This window comes from Aethalodelphis obliquidens, unplaced genomic scaffold (assembly GCF_003676395.1).
Source record: "Aethalodelphis obliquidens isolate GAN/ISIS:26980383/991018 unplaced genomic scaffold, ASM367639v1 scaffold7, whole genome shotgun sequence".
NCBI lineage: Eukaryota > Metazoa > Chordata > Mammalia > Artiodactyla > Delphinidae > Aethalodelphis > Aethalodelphis obliquidens.
This window is the reverse complement of record NW_020837951.1, coordinates 38,582,903-38,607,779: the sequence shown is the minus strand read 5'-3', so window position 1 is coordinate 38,607,779 and position 24,877 is coordinate 38,582,903. Positions and strand designations below refer to the sequence as shown.

General features: G+C 40.1%; 1 long non-coding RNA gene and 1 pseudogene across 1 annotated transcript in view; one reads left to right on the top strand and one right to left on the bottom strand.

Moving 5' to 3' along the window:
- LOC113620008 (uncharacterized) overlaps positions 1-24,877 on the top strand; it is a 105,280-nt gene that overhangs the window by 73,386 nt on the left and 7,017 nt on the right. The window lies entirely within an intron of this gene.
- LOC113620007 (heat shock protein 75 kDa, mitochondrial pseudogene) lies at positions 1,813-3,208 on the bottom strand (annotated as a pseudogene).

The following is a 24,877-nucleotide window of genomic DNA, read 5'->3' as shown; positions in this document are numbered from 1 at the left end:
TATGTAAAAATGTACATTACAACAAAATAGGGTTTATCCTGGGAATGCTAGGTTGTTTTAACAGTCAATGTATTATTGTAATTCACTACATTAGCAGGCAAAAGAAGAAAAATCACTTGATTATTTTAATACTTGCAGAAAAAACTTCTGATATAATTCAACATTTATTCATGATAAAATTATCAGTACTCTAGGAATAAAAGGGAACTTGTTTTACATGATTAAGGATATCTATAGAATCTTGTAGCCAACATTATATTTAATGAGGTAAGTATATCTGCCGTACCACTTCTACTCAACATTCATAATGGAACTCTTAGCCAGTGCAACAAGGCAAGAAAAAGAAAAGGCATTCAGAATGGAAAATAAAACTTTCTGGATGACTTTACTGCCTAAGAAGAAGGTCTCAAAGAATCTACAAAAATGCTCCTAGAACTTAAAAGTGAGTTTGGTAAGGTCTCAAGCTATGAGATTAAAATGCAAAAAGCAATTGTATTCTTATATAAAGGGATGTCTTATTTTACTGAACTTCACTTATTGTCCATCACACATACTGCATTTTCTACAAATTGAAGGTTTGTGGCATCCCTGTGTTGAGCAAGTCTACCAATGCCATTTTTTGCTCGCTTCATGTCTCTGTGTCACATTTTGGTAATTCTCACAACATGTCAAACTTTTTCATTATATTTGTTATGGTGATCTGTGATTAGTGATTTTTGATGTTACTATTAAGACTTGCTGAAGGCTTAAATGATGGTTAGCATTCTTTAGCACTAATGTATTTTTATTTACTTATTTTTAATTTTTTATTTATTTATTTTTGGCTGTGTTGGGTCTTCGTTGCTGCTCATGGGCTTTCTCTAGTTGTGGCGAGCAGGGGCTACTCTTTATTGCGGTGTGCGGGCTTCTCACTGCAGTGGCTTCTCTTGTTGCGGAGCATGGGCTCTAGGTGCATGGGCTTCAGTAGTTGTGGTGCAAGGGCTCAGTAGTTGTGGCTTGCGGGCTCTAGAGCAGAGGGTCAGTAGTTGTGGCATGCAGGCTTAGTTGCTCCGCAGCATGTGGGATCTTCGTGGACCAGGGCTAGAACCGATGTCCCCTGCATTGGCAGGCAGATTCTTAACCACTGCGCCACCAGGCAAGCCCAGCACTAATGTATTTTAAAATTAAGGTATGTACTTGTTTTTTTAGACATAATGCTATTGCCAACCTAATAGACTTCAGGATAGTGTAAACATAACTTTTATATATGCACTGGGAATCAAACAAATTATGTGACTCACTTTATTGCGACATTTGGTTTGGTTGGTCTGGAACAAAACCCACAATATATTGCTGAGGTATGCCTGTAAAGACAGTAAACAATTGGAAATCAAAATTGAAAATAAGTACCATTTATAATAGCGCCCCAACTCAATAAATAAATATTTGGGTATAAATTTATCAGGATCTGTATGCTTAAAACTATAAAACACTGATAAAATGAATAAAAAGAAGACTATTCATGGATTAGAAGACTCAGTATACTTAAGATGTCAATTCTCCTCTTTTTGATCTATGTATTTGGTCCAATTCCAATAAAAATCCTAGCAAGTATGTTTGCATTTATTGGCAAATTGATTTTTTTTTAAGTAAATAAAGCTCAAAAGCAGGTGTTCTCATCGGCAGCATCCAGTCCTTCCTGTGTCATTGTCCCAACCCCCCCCCCCCCCCCGCCGTGACTGTCTCAGGCTACCTTGTCCCACGGTTCCATCTGTCCCCTCTCCTGCAGCCCTAACAGTGCAGGAGGACCTGGGGCTTTCACAGCTGTCAGTGTCAGTCCAGGGCCTTGACAAGCAGGTGGTTCAGGCGGCTCACCATGGGTCGCGGGTCATCGTCGAGCCCCGCTGTGATCACGGCGTTCTCGTAGATCTGATCCACCAGCACCTGGGCCAGGTCAGGCTCGCTGTCTCTCAGCTGATTGAGCTTCTTGATGAGCCTGTGCCTGGGGTTGATCTCCAGTGTGGGCTGCAGCAGCTGAGCGCGCTCCTCCTGGGGCTTGGCCAGCTGCCGCATGCGCAGGAAGTGCCGGGCGGCCCCCATCTTGGTCTGGATGAGGACCTGGCGGCTGTACAGTGAGATACTGGAGCCCAGCTCCCGGCTCACGTCAGACATGGTTGGTTTCGTTTCCGGCGCGTAGAAGATGCTGCGGATGTTGAGCGGTGCGTCCGTCTTGTAGTGCGGGGTGTAGCGGGGCTTGTCATGGGTCTGAGCGATGTAGCGGTAGAATTCCTCGTGCCGCGTCTCGCCCACATCCTTGGGGTCCATCAGCCAGATGGCCTGCAGGGTATTAATGCGCCTTCCGTTCAGGTACAAGGGGAAGGTGACAAAGTTGCTGTACTTTGTCACCACATCTCCAACCCGAGCTTCGCTGGTGAACTCTGCTGTCTGCCGTGAGGTGGATGATGATTTTGGTCCCGGTTCTTACTCCTGAGGCTTCGGCGATTTCAAACACCCCAGAGCCCTCTGAAAGCCACTGGTACCCAGGGCTGCCCGTGTCCACCGAGCGAGAACAGACCTCGACTCTGTCAGCCACTATGAAGGCCGGGTAGAAACCCACTCCGAACTGGCCGATGATCTTGCTGCTGGCCTCCGCCTGCCTCTGAGGCGCGTCCAAAAAGGCCTTCCACCCCGACCTGGCAGTCGTTCCCAGGTTGGACACCAGCTCCTCCTGTGTCATCCCGATGCCAGTGTCCTGGATCGTGATGGTGCCTTTCTCGGTGTCAGTCTGCAAGTGAATATCCATTTCTGGCAGCGTCTGGCCTTCAGACGCCAGCTTATGACGCAACTTTTCCAAGGCGTCACTAGCGTTGGAGATCAGCTCCCGCATAAACACCTCTTTTTCTGAGTACAAGGAACGGGCAACGATGTCCAGAAGCTTCTTTGTCTCAGCCTGGAGCTCATGTTTGGAAACAGAGCCCTGCACGGTCTCCGAGCTGCTGCTGAGGGAGTGCAGAGGCTCCTCCTGACGCTCCTCAGTAGCCTGGGAGCTGAACGGCCGTCCATCATGGGAGCTTGAAGCCAGGCTTTGCCTGGGACTCCAGGACTGGGCTGGGGGCCTCCAAGGACACAGAACTAGTTGTGCTCCCCGGGCCACCGCCAGGGCCGCTGCCAGTGCCGCGGCCCGCAGCCGGCAGCCCCACAGCAGCAGCGTCCACAGCTGACGAGCCATGTCTGCAAACTGATTTTTTAAATTTATATGGAAAGGCAAAGGTGCATATCTAATAAAATTCTGCAAATGAACAAAGTTGGGAGACTCATACTACTTGATATCAATACTTACTGTAAAGCTACAGTTATTATGACAATGAGATATTGATGAAAATATAGACATACAGATCAGTGGAATGGAATAGAGACTTGAGAAATGAACTCACAGAATTGTGGTCAGTTGAGTTTTGAAAAAGATACAAAGGCAATTCCATGGAGAAAGAATAGTCTCTTCAAAAAATGGTGCTGAAGGGCTTCCCTGGTGGCGCAGTGGTTGAAAGTACACCTGCCGATGCAGGGGACGTGGGTTCGTGCCCCGGTCCGAGAAGATCCCATATGCCGCAGAGCCGCTGGGCCTGTGAGCCATGACCACTGAGCCTGCGCGTCTGGAGCCTGTGCTCCGCAACAGGAGAGGCCGCAACAGTGAGAGGCCCACGTACCTCAAAAAAAATGGTGCTGAACACCCCAGTGTTCATTGCAGCACTATTTACAATAGCCAGGACACAGAAGCAATGAAATGTCCCTCAACAGAGGAATGGATAAAGAAGATGTGGTACATATATACAATGGAATATTACTCCGCCTTAAGAAGGAACGAAATCGTGCCATTTGCAGAGACATGGATGGACCTAGAGACTGTCATACAGAGTGAAGTAAGTCAGAAAGAGAAAAACAAATATCGTATATTAATGCATATATGTGGAATCTAGAAAAATGTTATAGATGGACCTATTTGCAAAGCAGAAATAGAGACACAGACATAGAGAACAAATGTGTGGACACCAAGGGGGGAAAGGTGGGGTGGGATGAATTGGGAGATTGGGATTGACATATATACGCTATTGATACTATGTATAAAATAGATAACTAATGAGAACCTACTGTATAGCACAGGGCATTCTACTAAGTGCTCTGCGGTGACCTAAATGGGAAAGAAATCCAAAATGTAGGGGATATATGTATACGTATAGCTGATTCACTTTGCTGTACGGCAGAAACTAACACAACATTGTAAAGCAACTATATTCCAATAAAAAAAAATTTAGAGACTGAAAAAAAAAATGGTGCTGAACAACTGAACATCCATGTGCAAAAAAAAATGAACCTTGACCTGTACTTCACATTTTGTACACAATTAACTCAAAATGGGTAACAGAACTAAATGCAAAACATAAAGCTATAAGACTTTTAAAGAAAACCTGGGAAAAAATCTTTGTGGGCCTGAGTTAGGTAGAGAATTCTTAGATATAATAAAAGCAAGATTTATATGAGAAAAATTGATAAATTAAACTTATCACAGTTAAAGACTTATACATTGTCAAAGTTACTGTTAAGAGAATGAAAAGACAAGTCACAGGCTGGGGGAAAATATTAGCAAATCATATGTTTGACAAAGGCCTTGTACTTAGAATATATAAAGAACTTTCCGAAGGCAACAATAAGAAAACAACAAACCAGTTTTCAAAAAAGCAAAAAATTTCAACAGTTGCTTCGTCTAAGAAGACATATTGATGGCAAGTAAGTACATGGAAAGATTCTCAGCATCATTAGGCAGTAGTCATTAGAGAAAGACAAATTAAAATCATGAGATAAACTACATACCTATTAGAATTACTAAAATTAAAAACAAACAACTGACAATACAAGGTCTTGATGAAGTTGTGGAGCAACTGAGACTCTCATACGTTGCTATGAGAATGCAAAATGGTACAGCCACTCTGAAAAACAGCTTGGCAGTTTTTTATAAAATTAAACATACACTTACCATATGATCCATCTATCCCACTTCTGGGTATCTACCCTAGAGAACTGAAGACGTAAATTCACACAAAAACCTGTAGCAGCTTTATTCAAAATTGCTCAAATCTGAAACAACCCAAATGTCCTTTAATGAGTGAATGGATAATCAAACCGTGGTATGTCCGTGCAACGGAATACTACTCAGCATAAAAAGAATGAACTATTTGTTACGTGCAACAACTTGGATGAATCTCAGAGTCATTCTGCTAAATGAAAGAAGCCAAATTCACAAAGTTACATATGATGCAACTCCATTTATATGTCATTCTGGATAAGCCAAAGCTACAGGGAGGGAGGAAAAAAAGCAGTGGTTTTCCATGCTTAGGGGTAGAATGGTTGACTACAGCACCCTGAGGAAACTGGGTGTGTGCGCGTGTGATATTATTCTCACTGGCCAAATATCCTGTGCTTTGAAGATTTACACGCTATTCATTGAATGACCTATTCATTGAAGAAATGTTTAAACTTAAAATAATAATATTTACAGCTAAAATTATTCATTGGTTACCGTGTGTCATGAATGACAATAAACATTTTACAGGTAGTCAAGCTTCTCAATTCCACCCCATGGAGTAAGGATGGCTAAATCGGCACGTGTTCGACTACTCCTCTTCCCATGCCCGTGCTTGCCACTCCAGAATCCTTGCTAACATTGTGCTTAAGGCAGCCAAGAGCAATCACTCAGTGTGATAGTTTCCTAGAGCTGCCATAACAAAATACCACTGACTTCATGACTTAAGCAACAGAAGTTTATTTCTCACAGTTCTGGAGAGTGCAAGTCCAAGATGAAGGCGGGGGCAGGTTTGGTTTCTTCTGAGACCTCTTGCTTTGGCTTGCATATGGCCACCTTCTTGCTGTGTCCTTATGTGGCCTTTCATCTGTGCATGTACATCCCTGGTGCTTCTTTTGTGTGTTCAAATTTCCTCTTCATATAAGGACACCAGTCAGATTGGATTAGGGTCTACCCTAATGGCCTCACTTTAGCTTAATTATCTCTTTAAAGACCCTATCTCCAAATAAAGTCACATTCTGAGGTACTGGGGGTTAAGCTTCAACATATGAATTTTGGAAGGACACAGTTCAGCCTATTATACTCAGATATAATCTATTTGCAATCTCTGCCACATAATATAAATGCAATAATTTTACCCAGGAATAATTTAATGTGAGTATAACTTGCTTTTATTTTTTTTTAACTGAAAATGCTTGCCAACCCTGGGTCAGAGGACACTGCTATGAGAATGAGATTTTATTGCCTGATCCCATCTTTGAGCAGCCTTCTGAGCTCTTGGGGCAGTGTGTTTAGAGGTGCCCACTGTGAGCAACCCCCCCCTCAAAGGTACACGGAATCATCTAGAAATGGCTTGTCAGTCAAATCTGTGTCAAGACTTCACTGCCATGCCAGAGTCAACCAAAGCCTAGAGCCACGGTGGGGACTGTCCCAAAACACTGAGTCAGTGTCACTGAGGTCAGGAGTGTTCCTCCACCTCCTTAGGCTGGAGGGGAGCCAAGATTCTAAAGCCTAAAGAATTTGAACCACAATGATTCTATCACATATTTATGCACACAGGCACACAGGTTAGAAGAATATTTCATGACAATCTTCAGCTGTTGTCACTGGAGAGCAGTAGTGACCCTTTATCACTTAAGAAATTACCATACTCACAGATTGAAAGCTAGGAATAGTCCCATTATTTTATATGTAAGGTCCAAGGAAATTACATTGCGAAAAGTGATGAAGGGACAATTAAGGGCTGCAGATGGGCATTTAGCAGAGAAACATGCATGTATTTCTAAAGGATTGGTAAGATTTCTGGAACTATGCAACAGATATTGGCTCCAAACCATCCACTGGAAACAAAGCAGTGGCTGTGTTCTAGCTACCTACTGTTACCTGTATTTCTAGGGGATGCCTGCTATTCTTTAATTTGAGAGGCACATTTTAGCATTTCTGGAACTGGACTTCGATCTTGCAGTAAATATAAAATTTAATGGGGTCTTTCTCCTTTTCATTCTCTTTCCTCTTCTCCTGTTTCCCCCTCTGGAAAACCCTTATTAAAGAGCTGGTGCATTTTGCAGAAGATGGTGTCTTAGAATTGAGGTAATGTACTTCCAATTTGTTTTGAAGTCCAGGCTGAAGACTAATGTTTTAGTTTAGTTCTGACCATTTTGTTCACAAAGTAGACTCTGATAATTTGCCCTCCAGGACTGGAAGAGACCCTAATGGGTCTGTGCTCTGACATGCTCTCAGATCTCAGCTCTTAGAGGGGCTCTTATCATAGGTGTGTCCTAATAAGGTCCTGGGAAGACTAAGTCTGCCAAAGGCCATGTGATGTGCTGGCAAATGCCAGGTTCCAGAAATGAACACAGTGACCTTGATGGTAATACAATGTAACATCTCTTTGCTTCAAGACTACACACATTTATACAAATAAATTTCAGAGAAAACCTCTGTTTTGCTAAGTAAGGTACATTAGCATATATATATGTGTATATATATATATGTGATTTCTAAGCATAAAAAGTAAAAGCTGCCATCTTGTTGTAAGTTAGAATAAAAGAACATTGTCACTGGAATATATTAAATAACTAATTACATCAAGAATAGTCTAGGTATTAGACCTGTGAAGCAGTCTGCTTTATAGATTAACATGAGAGCTTATTTGCATATATGCTATAGACACTTTTGAGAGAGTGTGTGTATGTGTGTGTGTGTGTGTGTGTATGTATAGCATATATGGCATATATAGTGTTTTAAAGAGAGTAAACACCATGTAGTTAATTCCTGTGGCCAAAGACAATTTCAGTGTTTTTGCAACATTTGACGATCGCTTCATCTTTGTAATACCATCTAAATTTGCATTTTTAAGAATCCCATGTATTACTTAACAGAAAAGGCCTAAGGGGTATCAAAAGAGACGAGGCAAATTAAGTTTCCTTTTGTCCAACTTTGTGTCACTTCCTGCCTCCATAAATAGGGAAAGCAAAATATGTGCTTCTTATTCATGTACATCTGCCAAACCAATTAACACCTCCTGAATGTTATCTTAATTGCATTTATTAACATAACATTAACATAGCAGGGAGATAACATTCAGAAGGTATTAATTGGTTTGGCAGGCACTCTTGAATGGGAAGCATAGAGAAAGGCCCTTCTCAGTATCTTATGTGGGTTTTTTTTTTTTTTTTTTTGGTGGTGGAGAGGAAATGAGATTACACTGAAAGAGAGAAAATATATCTTAACCAAAATAGTAGCCACATCACAGGGTCACTTGATTCTCCTTTCTAAAATCTCCAAAGAAGCATCTGCTCTAAAGCCTACCTGTTTGACAGTTTACCCAGATGCCCTCTCCGCCCCACTGTCCCTGTGCAGTTCTGGCTAAGGAGGCCTCTGGAGGTGTGCAGGCACAGATATGCTTCTCCAGGATGCACTGAGCTCCACCGTAAATTTTTACAGCACCTCAGCTGCTTTAAAAATAATTCAAATGTGTTCCTGTGATGAGAATTTAATAGGGCTCCTACCCTTATAGAATCATATACCTACAGAGTGCTTTAACTAGACCCATCTATTCATTAACTCATTCAAAAGGCCTTATGGAGCACCTACTGTAGCTCAGCACTGTAAAATGCTGGGGTAAATAGATAAACAAGACTCAGTACCTGGCTCAAAATGTCCAGCTGACACAGGGATTGGCCATGGAGACACTCATGGCAGGTGAATGGTTCAAAATGGACACCCATACGTCTTCACTGAGTGAATGAATCCATGAAATGTGATCACTGTGGTTCCCCTCTGGTGGTGGTATGGAGGGTGGGGAGGTGGGGGTCTAGGGATGTGTGTATAAGGAGGCAAAACTGAAGACAGCAGATGATTATGGAAAGTTAAAATGAGGAGGGACTGAACTAAGGCAGAAACACTAGCGATGGAGAGGATAGCGTAGATAAAGAGATCCACACGACCCAAATAGCTGCTCACATTTATTGAGGGTTTTCTTTGCACCAGGCAGCGCTCTTAGCATTTGATTTCATTTTCTCAACAAATATATGAGGTGGTCCTATTATTATACCCATTTTAAAGATGAGGAAGTTGAGTATAGTAGCCTGAGTGATGGCCCCCCAAGGCTGTCCACACTCTAATCCCCAAAACCTGTGAATATGTTACACTGCATAGCAAAAGGACTTTGCAGGTGTAATTAGGTTAAGGATTTTGCAATGGGGAGATTATCTTGGATTATCTGTGTGGGCCTGAGGTAATTACAGGACCTTTAACATGAATGGGACAGAAATAGAGTCTGAGTGAGAAGATAAGGGACAGAAGCAGAGGTCAGAGAAAAGAGAAAATGCCACATTGGAGGCTTTGAAGATGAAAGGGCCACAAGCCAAGGAATGTAAGTGGCCTGTAGAGGGGCTTTCCCTGGGCCCTCTGTGTAATGAGACTCCTTCCATTTACCCACGTTGTCCATTTCCTTTCATTTTCATCCTCTTTGGGAAAGTACCGTGTTTAATTGTACAATATTTTTCTTACTAAAAAACTGTTTCCCTCATTACATTATCATTTCCATGAAGGCTGTTCTTGTGTTGTTCATCGTTGACCCAATGCCTAACACTGTGCCTGACACAAAAAATATACTCAATAAATGCGTGTTAAAAGAATGTAGGGGGCTTCCCTGGTGGCGCAGTGGTTGAGAGTCCGCCTGCTGATGCAGGGGACATGGATTCGTGCCCCGGTCTGGGAGGATCCCATATGCCATGGAGCGGCTGGGCCCGTGAGCCGTGGCCGCTGAACCTGCCCGTCTGGAGCCTGTGCTCCGCAACGGGAGAGAAAACAACAGTGAGAGGCCAAAAAAAAAAAAAAAAAAAAAAAAAAAAAAGAATGTAGGAAGGGAAGAAGTTCTCACACTTGCTCAGGGTGGCATATTTCTGAGCTGTTAGGGTGTCCCCCGAAGGCCTTGATATATTGAAATAACAGACTTACCCACCTTGTGATATGCAGGTGCCCCTGCCCAGATCTCCCTTCAATAAAGAACCTATTGACTCAGCTGCCGGGCTTGTGGTCTGTGGACAGCCTTAGTTACTAGCCCCTTCAGGGATTACCTCACCTGCAGAAAACTGCCTTCCTTAAAGTTATGCCCTTCTCGGGGTGGCCTATATCCAGTGACTGATTGAGATGAGCATTAAGGACTGGCCATTTCAGTCCAGCATGGGACAACTCTGGAGGCCAGTTTAGCTCCAGAGTTCCTTGTGAGATTGTCCAGGTTTGTCATGGGGCCCATACTGTTCTTGATTTCTGCCTCATCCAGTCCTGTGTCCCCTTCCCCTCCATGGGTGTTGATCCCAAGGACACTCCTTAATAAACATCCTGCATACTAAACTGTCTTAGAGTCTGCTTTCTGTTGGTTTGACCCCCATCTCAAACAATCACTAAGCATAGAATTCTTTTGAGCCAGGTAGTTATAAATAATCAGGAACAGAATCCAAAATTTAGGAAAAATGTATACAAGATCTTAGTATTAAGGAAATTCTATCCATTAATTCTCTTTTCACTGAGTTAGGAAGACTGCTGTTAAAAAGACTTACCAGTGGAATCCCTCAACGTGCTGATCCCCGCCCCCCTCCAAACATGGTTTGACAGTCACATCAGATCTCTTTCCTAAGTATCTCTTTGATTCATCACCCTCATCACTCTTAATTCAAGCCACCCATTACTTCTCACTTGGTTTAATGAACAACTCTGAGTCCCTTATTTTGTCTTGCTCCAATTTTTCTCCATGCTGGAGTGGCCATTGCCCCACTTAAAGCTCTTTAGTAGTTCCCCATCACCTGTAGCATAGAGTCTAACTCCTAAACGTGGCATCCAAAATTCTCTCTGATTGGGCTTCTCCCTGTTTCCAGACTCATCTCTGGCATGCTCTAATCACCCTCCCCCCTTTACCACTGCCTCCTTTGTTTTGGTCCTGCCAAAGTTCTCCAAACTGTCCACGCTGGTGCATAGGCCCATCATGACCTAGACTCTCTTTAGAGCTCTAGCCTTGAATTTTGCCACCACTCCTTCTTTCTAGTCTCAGCCATCCTGAGTGACATGCAGTTCATCAATATGCCCTGTCCTTGTTTGCCTCTGGGCCTTTGCACATGTTGTTTCCTCTGTCTCGACTATTTTCTCTTTCTCTGACTACCCATCTCCCCGCCTTCTCCTTGCCAAGTTGATTTCCACTGATACTCACCCTTCCTTGATTCCCTGAGGATGAATTTGGTGCCTCTCCTATGTGCTCTTATGGCACCCTGTGCTTGGTCTTTTTTATAATAGCTGTACCATTCATAATTGCCTCTAAACGTAACTGTCTCAGCCACTAGACTCAACTTCTTATTCATAGCTGTGAACACAGCAATGAGCACAGTACATAGCACATAGAAAGTACTTGGGAAATATTTAATGATGAATGAATGAAGAATCAAAGTCTCATGATAATCCTAATGCATAAGCAGAGTAAACAGTTTTGGCCACATTTTAGAGATATGGAAATTGAGGTTGACTTAGCCAAGGTTGTGTTGCCTTCTGACTGCAAATGTAGAGCTACTTACTGGAAATGCCTCAATCCTTCATTCATTCCACATTGTATCATTCTACAACTATTCCACAGGTTTGAAAGCCTGCTATGTCGTTGTGTGTTGGGCTCTACTATAGGTGCTGGATTGACATGACCTGTCTTATGGAGCTTACATTCTAGAAGGAAAGATTGACAATAAACAAGTAACAAAATAATGTTGAGTAGAGGTAAGTTCTATAAAGGAAATATGATGCAGTGACGTGGTAGAGTGGCATGCCAGTGCATATAAGGGAGAGTGGTTCTTTAGAAATGGGGGTCGGGGAATAACCCTTGGAGGGAGTGACATTGGAGCTGAGGTCTGAAAGATAAGGAGCCGGTCACGAGACAAGGCAAAGAAGAACCTTCCTGGCAAAGGGAAGAGCATGTGCAAAGCTCTGAAATGGGAAAGACCTCGGAGTGTTCAAGGATCACAAAGAAGACCAGAATGGCAAGATTATAGTGAGTAATGGGAATAGCAGCAGTCTGGATCATGTAGGGCTGGTAGATCCTGGTCAAGAGTTTGGATTTTGTTCTAAATGAAATGGGAAGCCAATGAAAGATTTAAAGAGCAGAGATGGGCGGTTACTGAACCCAGACTGTGATAGTGTTGGAATCCTAATGAGCTGGATGATTAGGACTTCAGGAAATAAAATCCCACATAATTTGGAAAATGTAGTCTAGGATAAGAGCTCTCGAAGCAGTGTGGACCCAATGGTCATTTTCCCTGGAGACTTACAGGTGCTTTTACAAACCAGATTATGGTTTCTACCAGTACCCTCATACTAATAAACTCCATGCCTCAGTCTCCAGCTTCTTATTTCCAGTTGCCTGCTGGACAGCACTTCCATACTGTCCTGCAATTTATATCTAAAGGTAGAACTGTTGGTTTGCCCACCTACCCTACCATGCAGTGGTATCCTCCTTCTTTATTAATGATCCATTTATTAAGTTATAGGCATCCTAAAGGACAGCCCAGTAACAAAAGCCCAGCTGACCACCAAGTCCTGACATCTTCTACCACCCAAATATTTTTCAGATTCAGCTTTATTATCCTTGTCTCTTCAGGTTCTCATCCGCTATCACCAGGACTTTTGCAGCAACCTCCTAAATTATCATTAGCTTTCTTTACTCCAGTCCCCTTGCAAACTCCTGCCAACCTAATCTTATTTTTTTTCAAATGCAAAGACTTTTATATTTTATCTCCAATACAAAAGTAATAGTTTCTTGTTAAATTGCCAAATCCTATTACCAAATGAAAACCCAGTGTGCATCCTTCTAGACTTTCTTCCATGATTATACACACATATATACAAATTAGATTATAATATAATTCTGTTTGGTGATTTGACTTTTTATTTAATAGATTGTGAGCATTTTTCTAAATGAATAAATACACAGCTACATCATTTTTGGTGGCTTTGTATTATTCTGTGATATGGATGTACTGTAATGTACTTAAATAATTTCCTTTTGAAAGCCATTCAAATTATTTTGCTTTCACGAATGATCTGGAACATCTTTCTATATTTTTTCTACTTGTACCTCTTTCTGTCTTACTTTCTTCAGAAGATTTACTTGATATAGAACTCTTTTTTTTTTTTTTTTTCTTTGCGGTATGCAGGCCTCTCACTGTTGTGGCCTCTCCCGTTGCGGAGCACAGGCTCCGGACGTGCAGGCTCAGCGGCCATGGCTCACAGGCCCAGCCGCTCCACGGCATGTGGGATCTTCCTGGATCGGGGCACGAACCCGTGTCCCCTGCATCGGCAGGCAGACTCTCAACCACTGTGCCAGCAGGGAAGCCCCAATATAGAACTCTTGATCACATAAAATTTCTTTTAATATTGTTGTGGTTTCATGATGTATAGATGATATATAGTTTGTTTGTTTGTTTTTTTGGTTTTTTTTTTTTTTTGGCCATGCTGCACAGCTTAGGGGATCTCAGTTCCCTGGCCAGGGACTGAACCAGGGCCATGGCAGTGAAAGCCTGGAATCCTAACCAGTAGACTACCAGGGAACTCCCTATATAGTTGGGGTTTTTAAATTTTTTTTTAAATAATTAATTAATTAATTTTAGTTTTGGCTGCGTTGGGTCTTTGTTGCTGTGTGCAGGCTTTCACTAGTTGCGGCAAGCGGGGGTTACTCTTTGTTGTGGTGCGCAGGCTTCTCATTGCAGTGGCTTCTCTTGTTGCAGAGCACGGGCTCTAGGTGCGCGGGCTTCAGTAGTTGTGGCACGTGGGCTCTAGAGCGCAGGCTCAGTAGTTGTGGCTCGTGGGCTCTAGAGCGCAGGCTCAGTAGTTGTGGCGCACAGGCTTAGTTGCTCTACGGCATGTGGGATCTTCCCGGACCAGGGCTCGAACCCGTGTCCCCTGCATTGGTAGGCAGATTCTTAACCACTGTGCCACCAGGGAAGCCCTATATGGTTGTTCCTAATTGGAAATTTTTTGGCATGAGATGTGAGACAATGTTTTGAACTTTATTTTTCCTAAAATGGTTGGCCAGCTTTCTCAATATTATTTATAGTTTAATTCAACCTTTCTCCAATGATTTGAGGTGACAACACTGTTATACACTAAATTTTTATTTAACTTTGAGTCTATTTCTGGCCTTTTATTCTCGTCCATCAGTCTGACTACAAATTCTAGCAAAAATGCCCTGTTGTTTTGAATCTAGTAGCTTTCTAATGGATTTTAATATTTCATAAGCCAAGTCCTCTGCTTTGCTCCATATTTGTGTATTTACTTTTTTGTGTGACAGAGTTTTTTCCCCACATTTTATTTTTCAAATAAAATTTAGCACCATTGCATCACTCTTCAAAAAACATTTGTTGAGATTTTTATGTTGATTGTATTAAATTTATATGCCATTTTGGAAGAATTTGCCATCTGCAGAACTATCTTTCTAAACTAAATCTGGTGTTATCATTATCCTGCTTAAAAACCTGTCATAGCTCCCTCTAATGGGAAAGTCATATTTTTTGGAATGGCATGTAACACGTTACATATTTTGACCCCTGTGTACCTTTCCTTGTGCTTTAGAGATTTAGAAAATCTTAGATTACAGCACCTCAAAGGATGTGGAGTAGTCATTTGAATCTCAAAGTTCAGGCAGTGGAGGAGGTGGGTAGCAGAGAATATATTGGCAGGTTGAAGATGTAATTTGGAGATCTGTATTTACCTCGTTTGCAGCTGTGACTGGAGCCAGGCGCTCCTAAGCTTGATTGCATTTTGGCCTGTAAATCCATCCAGGGGAAGATCATCAGTTCTAACCTACAAGCATTCCAAGAAAATGTGCGTGATCAAGGCTTTCTTTCTTTTAAGTCTTGGGAAAGCTGTGACTTTCTAAAGTTTGGCTCCTGCCACTTGACATTGAAGAAAAAAAATTCCACTAACTGCAAAATAAATAAGCTGGCTGCTTTGTGTTTAGCCTGCGGCTTAATCTCTAAACCCTGGCCCCAGTAAAAGTTACTGTTGGCTCTTTTCATCCGTCCTCACCCTTTGTTGTTCTCCGTGTGTTTCCCCATTCTCTGCCATGTACAAATCTGGTGGAGGAGATCTGGGTCAGTGATAGCGGGTGAGCGAGAAGGAAATGAAGGAACAGGGAGAAACATTAAGAAAACTAAGCTGGCAATGTTAAAACTTGCTGAGAGGAGACTTAACTGTCTTTTTAAAATTTACTTTAATTTTTAAAGTTAAAAAATTATTTTTTAGTTAATTAAATTTTCAACTGTCCTTTGAGACATATTATAACATGTAAGAATTCACATGGGGATGGGATGTAGACTATGAGTTTTCAGACATCCAGTCAGATCCTGAATACTCTCCGTGTACTTGTTTATATAAACCACGTTAGCTGGAAACTCTTATAAAAATTCAGTCACAGTATTTGACAATTGGATTTCATGGTTATCTTGTTAAAGTTGGGATATAAAATCAACTCCCTCATTGCTTTTAGCACTGGGAGAAGGGTAATTGCATGGGTCTTTGAACTATAGAGATTTTATTTTGGTCAATCCTTTCAGGTTTCCCTCCAAATAATCTTATTGGAGAGATGCTTAAATGGTACAGTAGATTAGCTTGTGTTTTTTCTGCCTTTATTTTTTTTGCCTTCTGTTTACTGAAGTTTATAATGATATTGAGTAACAAAGTAATGAGATGATGAACAGAATAAAAACAGGAATAGGAGAAGATGGATGTAATTTATAAACTGGGTCATCACCATTAAATAATCAAAAGCTTGGAATTGTAGTCCATATAAGTTGAAACTGAACTGCTATAAGACAAAATAATGCCAAAAAGTTTATTGACCTTTATTTCCAATGTGTGTTGTTCTCTGGATGTCCTACATGTTTTTCTACAAAGAAGATACTCCTGCTTCATGGTCACTTTTTTTTTTTGCGGTACGCAGGCCTCTCACTAATGTGGCCTCTCCCGTTGCGGAGCACAGGCTCCGGACACGCAGGCTCAGTGGCCATGGCTCACGGGCCCAGCTGCTCCGCGGCATGTGGGATCCTCCCAGACCGGGGCACGAACCCGTGTCCCCTGCATTGGCAGGCGGACTCTCAACCACTGCGCCACCGGGGAAGCCCTGTGGTCACTTTTTGGTTTTTTTGTTTTGTTTTTTTTCATGGTCACTTTTAAGATCAAGTTGTGAAGCCATAAATCTATTAACTGCTAGAGGAATTGACCTATTTTTGAGAATGATCTTTCAAAGTTCCAGAATATCTATTTCAAATTAGTGAAAACATGGTTATAATTTGTCAGTTATTAAACATAACAAGTGAAGGAAGAAATATAGAGAGCATGTATAATACGGTTTTTATCCTTAGGGAATATTGTACATGCACCGTAAGCCTAGTTTTCCCTATTGAGTGCAGAAGCTTTGTCATATAAGCAGGAATAAAAAAAAGTTTAACCAAGCCATTTGGCCATTCCAAGATCATGAATTATAGAGCTGGGGGTTCAAGGACACTGATTGCCCATACAACCCTGCAGGGAGTTGAACTGAGCTCAGTGTGAGGTCACAGCAGGGCAGCAGAGGACAGAAGGTAATGAGATGTCCGGGCAGTAGGGTAGCTCATCAGCTGCTCAGCTGAGAAATCCTGGTGCATGGATGAGGTGGATGTGACTCATTGATTCAACCTGAAGCAGGAAGAATTGTGAACAAGGAAGGGGACCAAAGAATAACTCAAGATGGTGGGAGACAGCCAAGATAAAAAGCTGTCTTTACAGACGGCCTTATTTAACCAGGGCTAAGAGTTAGAAATGTACATTTATCTGCCATTTGTCCACTTATTTGAAGGGAATTTCATGCAGTAGAACCAGCACATGCACAGACACATTAATATGTTATGTCCTTTGCATAGGGAAAAAGTAAAGTTATCAACCATTATAGAATCTATATTCAAATGTAGAGACTTCTCTTTTTTTCCATTAATAAAAGAACATTTCAAATATACATAGAAGTAGAGAGGAAGAATACACTGACCCTCATGTACCCATTGCCCAGCGCCACCAATTAGCAATTATACCTTTCTTGGAGGAAATTCATTTTGATGAAGGAGGTTGGCATGAGAAGAGTCCTGGAAACACTCCCTGAAGAGGGGGAAGCAAAGGCCCAGATTTTCGGCAGGGCTCCCTTGATCCCTTCAGTGTGACATTATTACAGCATTACTGCGTTACTTGTTAAATGAAAGGTATTAGCTCTGTGAATAATCAGGTATCAAAAAGTAGTTACTGCTTTGACTTTTTATTACAGGTTTTTCATCCACTTACATTTAAATTTTTTTTAATATATCATTATTTTAAACACATATCATTATTTTAATTATATCCAATTAAATATACCTGCATTTCCTCAGCACGCATCATTATGTACTTTACTAAAAAGCACTTCGAATCCAATTGCGTACCAACGTTCTTTATTATAATTTATGTGCACAAATCTTAAGCAGATTTATACATTTTGGAGATTAATTATCAAGAAGTTTGTTTAGACTTCCAGTAAATGTGAAACAAACTTCAATTCACTTTGGTATTTATAATTTGATGGTATTATGTTATTGTCCTGTAAGACACCATTTTGTTTTTTTTATCTAAGGAGAGTATGGGTACATGAAGAGAAGTCATTACAGTTACCAGAACCATTAGTGCTCAGGTCCTTACATTTTTTCATCACCTTCGGTTCCCCCTGAAACTCATTCTTTTTGGACTCTGCCAAATAGCAGACTGAAAGATTGCTTGTGACTCAGTCCCAATCGCATGAAAATAATATTGCTATGTTATAGGAATATAAGAAAATGTAGCCTTTAGTGATTGCTTTTAGCTCCTGTTAAATAATCTTAGCTCTTTTTACCCAATGTCTGTTGTGGTACGCGGGCCTCTCACTGTTGTGGCCTCTCCCGTTGCGGAGCACAGGCTCCGGACGCGCAGGCTCAGCGGCCATGGCTCACGGGCCCAGCCGCTCCGCGGCACGTGGGATCTTCCCGGACCGGGGCACGAACTCGTGTCCCCTGCATCGGCAGGCGGACTCTCAACCACTGCGCTACCAGGGAAGCCCCTGTTACTTTTTATATCTGCTTTTGCATTACTCAGAGCTAGCCGTAAGAAAGTCTTACTACTGGTGTTTGACTTATGATGGAGTAGTGCAAAGATCCTTAAACTAGAATTCAGCAACATGTAGTTCTTATATTCTAGCCAGCTCTCTGCTATCAAATGCTACCCCACTCTTCTGGCTGTTTGAAACAAACTGATCCACTAAAGAAACTCACAAGGAAAGTCCTAATCTCTAGAGTTGTTTTAGGCAACCAGTGGGTCCAGTTTGATGCTGATGTCTTGATGAGTTCCCATAGTCTAGATAGCAAATCTTGAATCCTTACCTTTCGCCAACCCATATCCCCTGGTTTGGGCATATTTCTTTACTTCTTCCAGTAAATGAACAAAAGCTTTCCTGTTTGGTTTCTGGATTAACTCATATCTCAAGCCCAGGCATCTCTTGTTTTCTCAAGGGAGGCTGCCTGTTGTCAGAGCAGCTCTGCACTGTTCCCCACCTCCCTCCTTTATTTTTTTAAAATTTTAAAAGATATTTATTTATTTGGCTATTTTGGGTCTTAATTGCGGCATGCGGGATCTAGTTCTATGAACAGGGTAACAGGGATTGAACCCAGGACCCCTGCACTGGGAGAGCGGAGTATTAACCACTTGACCACCAGGGAAGGCCCCTCCTTTCCCTCCTTTAAATGGAGGTTAGGAGTTGGAAACTGAATTCCTCTGTGACCTGAGTGTATCAGTTTGTATATTATTCTGTGAAGTTAGTTCTCTCCCTTTCCAATGACAAGGAAATTTGAGAGGAAGGAGATGGTGGTGAGAAAAGTAGAGAGAGGGGGAAAAATGTTCTCTGTCACCTTACAGATTTCAGTGGGTAAAACTAGTCATTCAGAGACTTTATTTCCTTCTTCACAATAGCCCATGAAACTTATGTGTTGAATGGTATTTTTTGGATTAAGTTTTGTGATCCCAATGACTAAGTTTTCCATTGACTAGAATAATTGAGAACAGAGACTGGGTGAAAATTCTATGTAAATAGATGTTTCTTTTTAAAAAATGCTATTAAATGATAAAATGTGACAATTTCTAGTGGCAAATTATTGCATTAACAACAGAGTACTTTGCAGCAAAATTTAAAGAAATAGAAATACATTGGTATGCTCTGGTTCCCTTGTTAGTAGAATTACCTATTGTCAATAGCTAATAATTTGAACAACAGTACTATTGTAGAAAACAACTTTTACCTCCCTGAATCAGACCCCTCCTAGAGTGAATGTAGTTCCAAGACTTTTTAGAAAGTGATCAGAGTGTCATAGAAAGCTCTTGCAGTTTCCTTTATATTGTTAATCTCTTCTAAGGTGGTACTTAGAATTCATTCTACATAAGAGTTTATAAGAATGAATCCCATTTTCAGTTTCAGTTTCTTTGCCCCATGCAAAATTAGAGGGGAAAAAGACAACTCCTATATGTATTAAACATTAACTTCAATATTTTTTTTTCCCAAGCAGGACAATTTAACACATTTTTCTTTCTTTTTTTAAAAAAAATCAGTGACTACTACATAATGCTAAAATACTAAAGATAATCTATTGCTGAAAGCAAACAATTTTGCACCTCAAATTCTATACTCAACCAAATTTGTGTTCCAGTAAGAGGACAAAATAAAGATATTTTTGTATATGACCACAGACCATCTTTGAAAGTAATCCTCAAAATATATTGTTATAAAATAACAAGAAAACCAGAATGAATATAGCAATGAAAAAGATGTGGGCCAAAAAACATTAAAGTTATAGCTGAGTCTAAAGAGCAATTGGCAGGTACTTCTCTCGTGGCACAGTGGTTAAGAATCCACCTGCCGGTACAGGGGACACGGGTTCGAGCCCTGGTCCGGGAAGATCCCACATGCCACAGAGTAACTAAGCCCGTGCGCCACAACTACTGAGCCCGTGTGGCACAACTACTGAAGCCTGTGCGCCTAGAGCCCGTGCTCTGCAACAAGAGAAGCCACCACAATGAGAAACCCGTGCACCACAACGAAGAGTAGCCCCCGCTCGCTGCAACTAGAGAAAGTCTGCGCACAGCAACGAAGACCCAACACAGCCAAAAATAAATAAATTTATAAAAAAAGAAAGAAGAAAAGAACTATTGGCACATAGTATAGAAACAGTTGTTAATAACATGGCACTGAAGTCCCAGCCCGTAAGTAGTAGATGTGGGAATACAGGGATTAGAGAATAGGAAACAAAGTTGGGACCAGAATTAAAGGTGTCTTAAGAGCCTCGCCTTGACCAGGAGGATCATAGAGATACTGATTATTTCTAGATATTGGTAAGATATATACATTAAAATGTGAATAATCAAATGTCAAGACAATCCCTAAGAATAATAGAAGAATAATATGTATTTTTTAAACATTCTAAAAGGAAGGGAAAAATGGAACAACAGTGTTTGAAAATGGCACCCAAGTTTGTCAATGCACCAGTGATTTGGGGAGTGATTCTCTGTCAGGAGGTAAACATTGTTATGTGTAAGGTGGTACAGGTAGAAATTTGAGTGTGAAATGAGGTTGGGTGCACAAATTGACTCTACCACTTCTAGCAGTGTGACCTTGAAAACTTTTACTTAACTTTTCTGACCCTCATTTCTCTCATAAAATTATAACACTTAACTCTAAGTTACTTAAAAATAAAATAAGCTGGTATAAGAAATGATATCTAGGGCTTTCCCGGGGGCACAGTGGTTAAGGCTCCGCCTGCCAATGCAGGGGACATGGGTTCGAGCCCTGGTCCGGGAAGATCCCACATGCCATGGAGCAACTAAGCCTGTGTGCCACAACTACTGTAGCCCACGCACCTAGAGCCCGCGAGCCACAACAAGAGAAGCCACCTTAATGAGAGGCCTGCGCACCGCAATGAAGAGTAGCCCCTGTTCGCTGCAACTAAAAAGAAAGCCCACATGCAGCAATGAAGACCCATTGCAACCAAAAATAAATAAATTTATTTTTTAAAAAAAAGTGTTAAATTATATCTTTATCATTCTTGTTATGATTATTTGCTGTACGATATTAAATTCCTCTTCAGAAAATTTCAAAAAAAATTAATTCAAAAAGGCATAGAACAAAAAAGAAATAATGCAAAAGAATGATAAATAGAAAACAAAAATAGGTGGTCATAAATAAGTCAAACATGTATAAGTAGTCACATTAAATGTATTTAATGTTATTTAATGGCTTAAATTCTCCTTTATAACACAGACTTTAACACTGGATAAAGAAAAAAGTCAACATTGTGCTGTTAAGACATGTGACATCCACAAAGAAAAACAATACAAAAAGTTTGACAAGAATATGCAATAATCCATGAAATTGTATGCAGGACAAGTTATAAAATATAAAGCAAAGCAAAGAAAAAAAATAATGAAAATGCAAGGAGAAATGCATAACCCACAATCATAGGGGGAGAATTTAATACAACTTTCTCAAAAATGAATAAATCCAAGAGACAGAATTTTAAAACACATTTAATAATCCTGCTGTAACATAATTTACACATTTAAAATATTTATAAACTTCATCAAATAGAGAATTTACACTATTTTTGAACATCCATGGAACATTTACAGATTTGACCATGTGTTAGTCTACTAGGAAAATCTCCACAAATTCCAAAGAGCAGAAATCATTGTTCGTATTCGCTGAACAAAATACAGTAACAGAAAATAGTAACAAGGAAAGAAGACTCCTCTACCCCTAATCTACCCATTTCAAAAAACAAACAAACAAAATACACTCTTCTAACCAAAAAAAAAAAAAAAAAAAAACACACTCTTCTAAATAACTTCTGGTTTAAAGAGGAAATAAAAACAGAAACTATTAACCATTTACACATAAACAAAAATGAAAGTTCTACCAATCGACACTATTGACTATGGCTAACGCAGCACTTAGAGGAAATTTTACAGCCCTAATTCACTTATTAGAAAATAAGAAATTAAAAAATCATTAATTGTGAAAAGCAGCAGTAAAATAAATAAGAATGCACAAGAATGGTGATAATAAATTAATGACAGAAACAGAAAAAATAGACTTTGTAAATTTGAAAGCTACTTCTTTGAAGTGGTGTGTGAAGTAGACAAAACCTTTGGTAAGTCTGATCAGGAAAAGAGAGAAAGGCTACAAATACACTTTAGAAACTAGAGAAGACTTAACTACAGATTCAGAGGAAAGTGAAAAAAAATAAAAGTATAATGTCTTTGACTTTGAAATAAGTTCAAAATCTATTTGAAAAGGGATCACTTTTACAGGAAAATATAAATTACTAATATTATTTCAAGAGGTGGTAGAAAACCTAAAGAGAATAATAATCGTAGAAGAAATTGACAAGGTAATAAAAAAATCTACCCCCCAAAAGATAAAAGGCCTTGATTATTTTATGGGCTTTAAATCGTCAAATACTTAAAAACTAGGTAGTCCCTACTGTAAATAAATAAGAAGGAAATAATCCCAACTAAACTATCATTCTATATAGTTGAGGTACCAAAACTGTCAATGACTGCACACACATACAAAATGACCACTTTCGGCCAATCTGCCTTATGAACATAAATATAGAACTCCAAGTAAAATATTATCATTAAATTCATTACCAAATAGTATTAATCCCAGGAATGCAATAATGGCTGAACACTAGGATATCTATTAATGTATTTTCCTACATTAAAAAGAGGGAAACCATTGGTTCATCTCAATAGTGCAAAAAACATGTACATCAAAACCTATTTGTGATTTAAAATAATCAAAACAAAATGACTTCTAGGCTAGAGAAAGAAACTCCATTAACTTGGTAGAGGGTATCTACCAGAAATCTAAAGCAAATACAAAATTTTATGGTAAAACAGAGCATACAATTGAAAGCAGGAACAAGACAGGAAGGTTTGTTATCACTACCCCTACTCAAAATTATAACGAAGGTCCTAGCTGAAGCTTTTAGGTAAGAATAAGAAATAGGGCTTCCCTGGTGGCGCAGTGGTTGAGAGTCCGCCTGCCGATGCAGGGGGCACGGGTTCGTGCCCCGGTCTGGGAAGATCCCACATGCCACGGAGCGGCTGGGCCCGTGAGCCATGGCCGCTGAGCCTGCGCGTCCGGAGCCTGTGCTCCGCAATGGGAGAGGCCGCAGCGGTGAGAGGCCCACGTACCGCAAAAAAAAAAAAAAAGAAAAAGAAATAGTATATGGAGAAATGAGTATGATTTGGGGAAGGAAAAGGCGAAATGTTTCACTATATTATATAATCTGTTTGCAGAATCCAAAAGAATCAACTGAAAAACATTAGAACTCTTAAGAGTGTTTAGTAACTATCACAATATCAATTTGTAAAATCCAAAGCTTATCTGGATCTCCATTTAAGTAATCAGAAAGCATCATAAAAACACCTCATGCACAAAAGCAACAAAAGCTATTATGAAATGTGCATACTTATGTGAAGAAAAATATAAGATTTGACTGATGGTCGTAGAAACTCTCTAAAATTAAGAGAAATACTATGTTTTTAATTTTGGGTACACTCAGTATTGGAAAGACATTAGTTCTCTCTAGTTAATCTATAAATTCAATACAGTCCCAATCATGATTCCAGCAGGGTTTTTTGTGTAATTAGATATACTGATTAAAAAAAATGTTTGAGGGACTTCCCTGTTGGTGCAGTGGTTAAGACTCTGTGCTCCCAAATCAGGGGGCCTGGGTTCGATCCCTGCTCAGGGAACTAGATTTCACATGCATGCCACAACTAAGAGTTTGCATGCCACAAGTAAGGAGCCAGCAAGCCACAACTAAGGAGACTGCCTGCCGCAATTAAGACCCAGCGCAACCAAAAAAGAAAAAAAGTTTGAGGACATTTTGCATTTGTCTTCATTTTATTGTTATTCTTTATATCTCACATATTTTAAAATTAATATTTATCTCTTTGATGTGTAGCAAGAGCTTTAAAAGAAAGAGAAAATGTACAAAATTAGCTATGCAGATTTTGAAAAAAGAACAATGTAGGAGGACTTGTTCTACCAGATATCAAAACATGACCTGCAGCCATCATAGTTGAAATAGTGTTGAAATGACAGGAGACAAGATAGATAGATAAATTGCAAAAGACATTAGAGTGTCCTAAGCACATTGCGGGTATTTACTATACAGAAAATTCACATTTCAGATCAGAGAGCAAAGTGTGGACTATTTAATAAATGGAAGTGTCAGTTGATAGTTACTTTGGCAGGACCTATTGAAATTAAAACCAGACATTTGTTTCAATTCAGCATTTCTACCATTGCACAAAATAATATACACATGAATGTTTATGGCATTGTTGATTATAATAGCCCCAAACAGGAAAAGACCTAAATGTTCGTCCGTAGGAGAATCCGTAATATTTACGGACTGTCGATATTCTTGAATGCTAAGTGGCAGTTTTAAAAGATTGAAGTAGAGTTCTGTCTATTAACCAGAGGAGATCTTTCACACATAATATTAAAAAAATAATAATAAAGTGGCAAAATCATGTATAAAGTATATATATACACACATATATATTTTAGTATATACATTTAATTATACTTAAATATATATAATACTTAAATATTTATATATAACAGAAAAGATATACATCTCATAGAAAAAGAACTGGAAAGATACACACTAAACTGTAGAGATAATCCTT